Below are 10,368 nucleotides of genomic sequence, written 5' to 3' on the forward strand. Positions count from 1 at the left end.
AAGGAGACCACAAACAGCCAAAAAAAAAAAAAAAAAAAAAAACAGTCAGCGGCGTTCCATTAGACACTGCAACATCACAGGCTTAGCTAACCAGGCTGAAGAATGAAGCGCTGGTGGAAAGGTCATTTTTTATAAGGGACAGGGAAAGGAGACAAGGTTTAATTGGGGGTGGGAAGGTGATGGTGGAGCACCCATGGGATGCTACAATGGAGGCCCCCCAATAAAAACTATTGTTAATACATACTGAGCCCTCCCAGTGTGTGAGGCACGAAGCAGTGTATGCAGTGAATCATTTCATCTTCACAGCACTCTTGTGAAATTAGATGCAGAGAAGTTAAGTAATTCACCCATAATCACAGAGCTTGCAGGAGGTAGAGCAAGGATTTGAATTCAGGTTTGACAGCAACATGGTGGGTTTAGCTGCTACTCTGTACTGCTCACTTTCATGGAATTGTCTTTCTTACTCTTTGGGGCTGGGGTATTATTTAGTTCCTGTGTTAAATTTGTTGGTGTTGGCAGCAGGTGGTGGGTATTTTATTTCAAACTTCTGAAGATAAAGCTCCTGATGATTCAAGAGAATTTTAATCCCCTGTGATGGTCCAGGAGGGAAGTCCTCTCTATTTATTGAACATTTTCAATGTGTGAGGTTCTGTGCTAAGGTTGATACTTTCTTAGTGATGCTATCGGAAGGGCAGGTGGGCAGAGGCCAGCAATAAGGAATCGAGGGGCAGGTGATATGGAATGATCCAGTGACATTGTTCATTTCTGCCCACAGATGTGTGTCAAAGGCAGCGGGACCCCACCTCAGCTGGAGTCCCGAGCAGGTGACTAGACGAGGATGTAGGTCCAGGGAGCTCACCAAAAGGCCCCAGTAGTCAGGAAAAGCCAAACCATACCAGTGAGCAGATAACTCATGTGTGTGGTTTGTGGGTCATGAAGTATTCCAGCGGTTTCTTTTGTAATTTTTTTTATTTTTATTTTTGGCTGCGTTGGGTCTTTGTTGCTGTGCACAAGCTTTCTCTAGTTGTGGAGAGCAGGGGCTACTCTTCGTTGCAGTGCGTGGGCTTCTCATTGCGGTGGCCTCTCTTGTTGTGGCTTACGGGCTCTAGAACACAGGCTCAGTAGTTGTGGCACACAGGCTTAGATGCTCCATGGAATGTGAGATCTTTCCGGACCAGGGATCGAACCCGTGTCCCCTGCATTGGCAGGTGGATTCCTAACCACTGCACCACCAGTGAAGTCCCTCTCCAGAGGTTTCTTTCCTGGACATCCTTCCCCTTGGGCTTGGACCGGTCCACCTGGGATCATGCAGCTTGATCCTCCAGGCAAGATGCCTCAGGGAGGTGGCCTCTTCTGTTCTGCAGGGCCCATCAGATATGGGCTTCTGCCCATCCTGCTGCTTTTATGCTCTTATGGACACATGGTAGGGGTGATACAGGCACCAAGTAAAGGCTCCAGGGCTGCACAGGTGAGGACAAACAAAAGGAGGCCAGAGATAAACAAGTCCTCACAGACCCATTGGATCCACTTGCTTCATTTCATAGATGGGAAAACTGAGGACTGGGGAGGGGAAAAGACTCGACCAAGGCTACACGCAGGGTGAGCTAATGGCCAAGTTGGGGGTAGGACTCCCAGCACAGTCTCTTTCTCCCATACGCCCCAGACTTAGTTAATGATCGGTCCTTGCTTCTGGACACTTCTTTGTACTTTGTCTATTACTATTTACTCATTATCTTGTGTCTTTCTGAAAACAATAATTCTTTAATATCATTACATATTCAGTCAGTGTTCAAATTTCTAATTGTTCTATGCCATAAAGCATTTTTTTTAACAATTGGATTAAATCAGGATCCAAATAAGATGCGCTCAGTTGTGAATGGTTGACGTCTCCTGAATCTCTTTTAATCCATAGGTTTCTCTCCCCTCTTTCTCTTTTTCTTTGTAATTTATTATTGAAGAAGGCAGAGCATATACCTTGCAGATTGTCCACAGTCTGTGTTTTGATGATTACAAGCCCACGATGTAGTTTAACATATTGCTCTGTCTTCTATAATTCCTGTAAATTGACAGTTGAGTCTAAAGGTTTGATCAGATTAAGATCAAAGCAGGTGTTGTGTTCTTCCATCAAAGGGACATAATGTCTAGTTGGCTTCCTTTTTGTGACATTAGCAGCTGTTGATGCCCAATGCCTGGACCCATGAATTCTCTGGGAGTTAAACATGGTGACGTTCTAATTCTATAATTCCTTCTTCATTTAGTAACTGGTTTATTTCAATAAAGAGAAACTTCCCCTCCTCTACTATCGGTTACCTGGGCTATTATCTCATGAATTCTGTGAGAATTCTGGGTCGGTACAAATGTACCCCATTTCCATATGAGCACAGAGGTCAGAGGGGTAAAGGGAACTGTTACCAGAAGAACTGTCCAGCTGAGGCCCCATCAACCCACAGAATTATAATAAATAATTAAATAGGAGTTGTCTTAAGGCCCTAAATCAGGCAGCAGCCCATGGGTGGCAAACCTGGGCTTAAGGACTCCTAGGCCTTTTTCTCCCTTCATAGGAGGACAGATCTGCACAGAATCTTAAACATCATCCAGTTCAGCCTTGTCATGTTCAGATGGGAAGGTGAGGAGGCTGAAGGCTGGAGAGGTGTAGTGACTTACGCAGACTTGCACACGTAACCAAGGTCCTGGGCATAACCTTAAAGGAAACCCCTAAAAATCCCTGTGATCAGTTCCAGGGTCTTTGATGCCTGTGTCCGCCGTTCCTGTTCTACAGCCTGTGCTTGTACCCAGTGCACCATCTCTCGACCTTGTCCTACTGTTGTGTCCCCAGTGCCCAAGACCGACACTTGATAAATAGTTGAATGAATACATGAATGAAGGTACCATTGTTTTTACCTCTCCAGAACTGGCTGCTCATGGATCTGCCCACTGGGGAAGGTCCTGCAGGCATCGGTCCTGCTGTAGATGTCCAGAGAGCTGCCAGCCTGTCAGGCACAGGGCAGGAGCCACGGTAAGAGGATGAGAGAGAAGCGGGAAGCAGCAGGGTTCACTCTAACAAAGCAACTGGAGCGGCAGACTATACTCCACCCTGGCAAGAGGCAAATGCAGCAACACACAATCCTGCAGAGAGCATGGATGGGGGGCACCAGTAGGTGGCACTGAGATGGGGTGGGGACAGAACTCCAGGGCACAGGAGGGGCAAGGCAGGACCCTCAGCCTCATACTGGGCAGGTGACCAAGGCAGGAACTCAAGCCAAGGATCAAATCAGAAGCCATGAGGATTAGTTAGGATTAAGCTGAGTTGAGAGGAATGGAAAACCCCAACTATCACTGGCTCAAACAGGGTAGACGCTCATTTTCTTCTCATGTTAAGACACCCCAAGGGAGTCAGTCTACCACCAACAGGGTGCTCCATGGTAAAAAGGAGATGAAAGAGAGAGAGGACCCAGGCTCCCCTGTCTTCTTGCTCTCCTATCTTCAATCATAACTTTGCTCCTTGGACCAAAAAGGCTGCTGGGACTCAGCCTTTCCTTGCCATATTCCAGGTGTCAAGAAAGAGTAGGGGAAGGAGAAGAGCAGTCTCCTGTTTTAGGGCATTTCCTAGAATTGTGCAGACTACATCACTTAGATTCTATTGGCCAAAACTGAGTCACGTAACTAGACCTAGCCACAAATGACAATGGGAAATACCGTCTTCATTTCACACATTCATGGGCCCAGCTAAAAATCAGACAGTCAGTAAGTGAAGGTCAGAGAACACGTATCCAGTGACTCAAATTATGAAACAAGGCAGAAGTCAGCAGGGGACTCACAGCTTAGGCCCAGGTGCTGGGCTGTAGCTGTTTCCATCCCTGCTGCCCTAGGTCCCAGGGCTTGGGCAGAGTGAGGTCATATGAGTGCAGTTGTGGGGAGGGAGGGGGTGTTGAGCCCAGCCACAGGGCCTGACGGTCCCTGAGTACCAGAGCAGCAGCAGTGGGCCTTTTACACCTAAGCGTAGCATCAGCCCTGGAAGAAGTGTCTGCTCACTGTCAAGGACAGGCACAGACTCAAAGGGCAACAACTGCCTGATGCCGTGAAAAGCATCCTCGAGATGATGAATCCAGGGCCACAGACTGCCTTTTTCCCAGGAGGCAGTGACGTGGCTGAGGACAACTGCCTTTTTTCTTTACTTAAAAAAATAATTAAAACAATTTTACCATAGAATAACATGTATGTAGAAAAGTACACAAATCATAAGTGTACAGCTCAATGATTTTCACAAATAAATGAACAACCCAAGTACCCAGCACCCAGATCGAGAAGTAGAATGTTACCACAACCGCAGAAGGCCCTGAGTGTCCCCTTCTGGTGGCTACCCACCCGCTAGCCCTCCTCCCACCTCCACCCTTCCCACCCCACGCCCTCCAATGCCCACCCCTACCACCATCATTTTAAAATCTTTCTAGGCAATTCCATAGTCAATGTTGAGAATCACTGCTTTTGTAAAAACAGTTATTTAACTTGGCCACACCTGAGAATCCACTGGGATAGAAAAGGGAACAGAGACAGCTAGAAGGCAGTGTGGTACAGTGGAGAAACCTGGGGCCCAGACAGGCCTGCCAGTTATCAGCTGTGTGACCATGACTGAGTCCCTTCACCTCTCTGAGCCTCACCTGTGAAATGGGAATAGTATCATCCCATGCCCGGCAGAGTTAAGGCTGAGAGATAGAGGGTGTTAAGCCCAGGCACATGTAGGGTCCATATATGGCAGCTACAATTGTCATTTTTATTAAAGGTGAGCAACCCCAGGAAGACTGAAAGCCCTTCTTTCTTTATGCAGATGGGACCCAATCTGGGGTTGGTGGATACAGACTATGTTGATAAGAGGGTCAACAGGTTGTGCTGATGAGAAGCTGGGGTCTTTCTAGGGAGCCCAGGAAAATTCCACGGGCAGCAGAGATACCCAGCCAAAGCCAATGAGAGGTGGCCACTGGCAAGCACAGCTGCGACAGCACTGGGGACCAGCAGCGGTGGATGAACTTGGGCAAAACCAATCCTCCTTCAGCAAGACAAGCAAGGAGCTGACTGGCTGCAGGCTCTAACTCTGCGATTTACCGATGGAGAAAGAAGCAACCTGCATCCAGCACCTACTTTGTGCCAGATGCTGCACATTCATGCCTTTAATCTTGTGAGGTGGGCAAACTCATCCCATTTAACCCCAGAGGAGCCTGAGGCTTACAGGCAGGAGCACCTGCCTAACTCACAGAACCCAGGTGTCACCAGGAGGCTGGAACCTGCCTCTCGGTTGGGCTGCAGTGGCAGCACCCCTAGGGATGTTCTGTGTTTGCAAATGACCTGCAGACACCTTGTTTGATTAGATGCTCATTTCTGTCTTTTTTCCTGAAATGAAAAGTATATGACATTTTAAGATGATGACTTTATCTTTTTTTGTACTTATTACAAGACACAATGTTTACTTTAGAACATAGAGGAAACACAGATAATCAAAAGAAAAATGTCAAAGTCTCTCATAGCCCCATCCTACAGAGATGAGCACATCAATGTTTCACACCTATTGTTCATCTGCGTGAGTCTGTGTGTATGTGTGTGTGCGTGTGTGTGTGTGTGCGTGTGTGTGTGTGCGCACATGGGTAGAAATTTACCAGAAAGGAGTCACAGGGTATACTCTGTTAGATTATTAGCTTCTCTTCACTTAACAATAAAGTCAACCTTGAACCACACAGGTTTCAACTGCACAGGTCCCCTTATAGCAGACTTTTTTCAATACAAGGCAGGTTCCATATTCGCAGATATGGAGGACCAACTCTGGGACTTTAGCATCTGGGATTTTGGTATCCAAGGCAGGTCCTGGAACCAATTCCCTTTGGATATCAAGGAATGACTTCATATAGTGGCCATATTTCTATGTTCTCCAACAGTGGCTCTCATTAGAACCCCCCAGGAAAGCTTAACAAATATTCACATCTGGGTTCCACCCCCAGGCTGATTTAATGGGCCTGGGATGGGGTTGGTCTATGGGACTTTAAAGACTCCCCAGGTGGTTCCAATGTGTGGCCAAGCTGGAGGGCCCCTGTGCCACAGCATCATTTTCCCATGGTGGCCTTGCATACTTTTTGCTGAAGGGATGCACTGTAATTTGACCAACCCCCCCCCCCTTTCTTTTTTCCGGTATGCGGGCCTGTCCCGTTGCGGGGCACAGGCTCCGGACGTGCAGGCCCAGCGGCCATGGCTCACGGGCCCAGCCGCTCCACAGCACGTGGGATCCTCCCGGACCGAGGCACGAACCTGCGTCCCCTGCATCGGCAGGCGGACTGTCAACCACTGCGCCACCAGGGAAGCCCGACCAACACCCTTTCCTTGGACATTTAGTTTGGTTCCATTTTTTCATCATTATAAACCTTGTAGAAGGTTCTTCAAGTTCCTCTCATTGCACATGTTCATCATGGCTTTTCAGAAACATCGATAGAATGTCATTTTCTTCTTTTTTTTTCTTCCAGCCATACAGCACTGCATAAGTTTAAGGTGTACAGCATAAAGATTTGACTTACATACATCATGGAATGATTACCACAGTAAGTTTAGTGAACATCCATTATCTCATACAGATACAAAATAAAAGAAAAAAAATATTTTTCCTTGTGATGAGAACTCTTGGACTCTACCCTCTTAACAACTTTCACGTATAACATACAGCAGAGTTAATTATATTTATCATGTTGTACATTACATCCTTAGTACTTTTTTATCTCGTAACTGGAAGTTTGCACCTTTTCACCACCTTCATCCAATTCCCCCTCCCCCCACCCACAAGGTAATTTTATTCTTTTCTTATATTTAGTTTCAGATGTACAGTAAAGTTGATTCCGTTTTTTTTTTTATATATATATATATATATATATATATATATATATATATATATATATATATTTGGCTGCGCCGGGTCTTAGTTGCAGCACACAGCATCTTCATTGCCACGTATGGGATTTTTGTTGCAGCATGCAAACTCTTTGTTGCCAGCATGTGGATCTAGTTCCCTGACCAGGGATGGAACCCAGGCCCCCTGTGTTGGTAGCGCGGAGTCTTAGCCACTGGACCACCAGGGAAGTCCCTGGTGACTTTATTCTTGATTTAAGAACTTTGGCAAAGAGGCTTATGGAATGGTATCAGGTGAATTAGACACGACTCTTTGGTATAAGTGAAAGTCAGCTCGAGGTAGCTTAAGCTATAAAGAGGACTTATTACCAAACTATGGGAGATTTCAGCGTTCTGACCGCCGGGACTTTCTCTCACATCCTTTAAGCTGTTGCTCCTCATTCCTTCTCCCCCAGCTCCTGGCAACCACTAATCTGCATTTTTGTTTCTATGGATTTACCTATTCTGGATATTTCATATAAATGAAATCATACAGTATGTGACCTTTTGTGTCCAGCTGCTTGTACTTAGCCTAAAGTTTTTGAGGTTCATCCACGTTGCAGCGTGTATCAGTCCTTCATTCCTTTTTATGAATAATATCCCGTTTGAATGGCTATACCACGTTTTGTTTGTCCATTCATCTGTGGATGGCCGTTTGGCCGTTTCCACCTTTCAGCTATTATGAATAGTGCTGCTGTGAACACGCATGTATGTGTATTTGTACATTTCCGATTCTTTGGGAATATACACCTGTGAGTGGAATTGCTCATCGTTACCTTTTGTCTGGTCAATTGCCGTAGCATCCAAAGTGATCTCTACATGGCTGCAAGGGTGATCATTTTCCTTTCTCAAAAACATTATTTTTCTTCTTATAAGAGCTATACACGTTCATTGTCAAATTTTTTAAAAATACAGAGAAGAGTTTGTTTTCTTTTTTAATCCAGGGGAATGTAAATGCTTCCCCGCTGACTTCCCCGCCCACCCTTTAGCCTTCTCTTTTGTCACTCCTCCGCACTGCCGCCCCACCCCTGGGTCCCTGTGACTACAGCCCTATGCTTCCCCAGGCTTCAGAGCCACAGCAGATGCTGCTTCCTCTGCGGATTGCTCTTCCTGCCCTTGTCTGCATTTTCCTGTTTACCTTTTCTGACTCAGCACTCCTGTCACTGTTCCTCCAGCACATCACACAGACCTGTAAATGGCCAAGATCATTGTGCCCGGACTGTGAGAAAGGGAGGCTGACCCACTTGGGATGCTGTGGGGTTCTTCTGCTTGACCCCAAACAGCACTGCTCCTAGCCCTCTCCTCTCCGCAGTTTCCAATATTCCCCACAGCGTCTGAGCTAAACAGGGAACCACCAGCTCCCCTGAGCCTTGTCATTAGGGGTTGGCATTTTGCTACATTCCCCTGTTGTGACGACTGGCAGTGAGGCTGGTGCCAAATGGGCAACCCAGGAGGATATTTCTCTACCTTTTTCCTTCCTCCAGCCTTGTTCTTTCGGCTCGAGAAGCCAGATGCTTTGGGGTCTAATTACACGCTGCTGTTGGAAGTGCATGTCAGAGCTGGAAAGGAAGAACCTCATTATAAATAATCACTGCCAGCATTTATTGAACACTTACTCTGTGCCAGGCCCTGTGCCAGGCCCGCTTCCAGGCATTACCTCATTTACCCTTCCCAACAATTCTAGGAGGCAGAAACCATTATCACCCCTGTTCTGCAGGGAAGGAAACAGAGGCTTTAGGGAGGTTATAGGGCATTTCCCTAACTGTGCTGAGTGGTGCACAGTGGCAAAAAATATTAGTAGGTGGGTAGGGAAAAAGAATCCCATTGTTACACACCGCATCCTGCAACCCTGCCTCCCCGGGAAATTCACAATGCACATCAACATACTAAAGGCCCTGAGAAGTCCTGTAGTAAAGAAATCTGTTAAGGTCAGTGCCACTTCTGTACAGACCTCACGGAACTGCTGATCCAGAAAGCACAGTTTGGAGGATGAAGATATTAACCATGCTTCTCATCTTATATATGGGGTAAGGGAGGCCCAAGTAGTGGTTTAGGTGCAGACCAGGCACAGATCTTGGGCCCCATGCTCTCTGCACATCCCCTCCCACACCTTCCAAGAAACAGAGGGTGGAGGAAGGCAAACCATGATCCAAATGGTCCACTCCCTGTTTTTATAAATAAAGTTTTATTGAAGATGATCTGTTTCAGCTCCCTTGATTTATGGATGAGCCAATCAAGGCCCAGAGAGGATGGGTGACTTGTCAAAGGGCACATAGACAATTAGGGGCAGAGGCAGAAATAGATTCCAGATCTCTAAAATCCAGGTATTCTCTGAAACACAAATCAGACAGGTGGAAGGAGGTGGCGTGTGAAGTTCCTGATACCTGTGATACCTGCTCACAAGTTCTCCACTGCACAGTACTTACACAGGTACTGCCCCCTTTCTGTTATGGCACAGACACCCCTGAGGCATTTCTCCTGATGCTTTGGGCAAAGCCATCCTGGTGTGAAGAGTGGCGCTCCTCTGCTCTCCACCTTGGATGGGTGAACAGAGCAGGGGCCAACCTCAAAGTCTCTCGAGGAGGGGCAAAAGCTGAACAGGGCAATCTGTGTTTATTTAAATTCTGTACCAGATGCAGGAAATCATTAACTTCCCCTCTGCCAATGTAAAACGTGAGATCATTTGGACAGGACCTGGGCCGAAGGCAACCTTTCCCTGCTCCAGGAAGAGTTTGCCAAACAAACTAAGGGCATAAACAGGAGGCTCAGGGCAGCTGTTTGAAACCACTTCAGAAAATGAATTCCTTTCAAGAGCTTTTGGGCTTCCCTGAAGTGCACTGTTGTACAATGGTCATCTATTGACATTTTGTGTGTGTGTGTGTGTGTGTGTGTGTGTACAGTTGAATACGCAAGTAAAATCATTCTTACCTCTTGATTAAAATGGTTCATGCATAGAACACTTTGTTAACCTTTTTAGAAATGTGAACAATTTAAAATACCTTCAGATGTAAACATTTCGGTTCAGATAGGTCCATCCGGCAACTGATACTAATTGGGGATGTTTTATAAGTCTCTGAATCTAGGGGTGGAATCGTCTTACCAACCCCAGATGGCCAAGACATGGTGGACAGCTAGAGGTTCATCTAGAAACAGCTGTGGGGACAACGGTGGCCTCTGGGTGGAGGTTCTTCCTGGGGCAGCCAGACTGCCCAGATGGCCTTTCCAGAGCTGGGAGATGCAGGCTTGTCACTGAGGTGGAGGGTAAAAATAGTCCTGTGTGGGTGGCAGCTGGGCCCAGAGGCTCTGGCTTCCTCATTCTAGAGCGGGAAGGCAGCCCAGTTGACAGGCACCTTCTTAGGCTCCTGAGGCCCCTCCCAAGCCCTGGGGCCTGGGGGGAGGGTGGTCTTTCTCTAACAGCGAAACACTCCCCTCCCCCTCCCCCTCCCCCCC

This window comes from Lipotes vexillifer, unplaced genomic scaffold, assembly GCF_000442215.2.
Source record: "Lipotes vexillifer unplaced genomic scaffold, Lipotes_vexillifer_v1.1 scaffold979, whole genome shotgun sequence".
In the NCBI taxonomy this organism is placed as follows: Eukaryota; Metazoa; Chordata; class Mammalia; order Artiodactyla; family Lipotidae; genus Lipotes; species Lipotes vexillifer.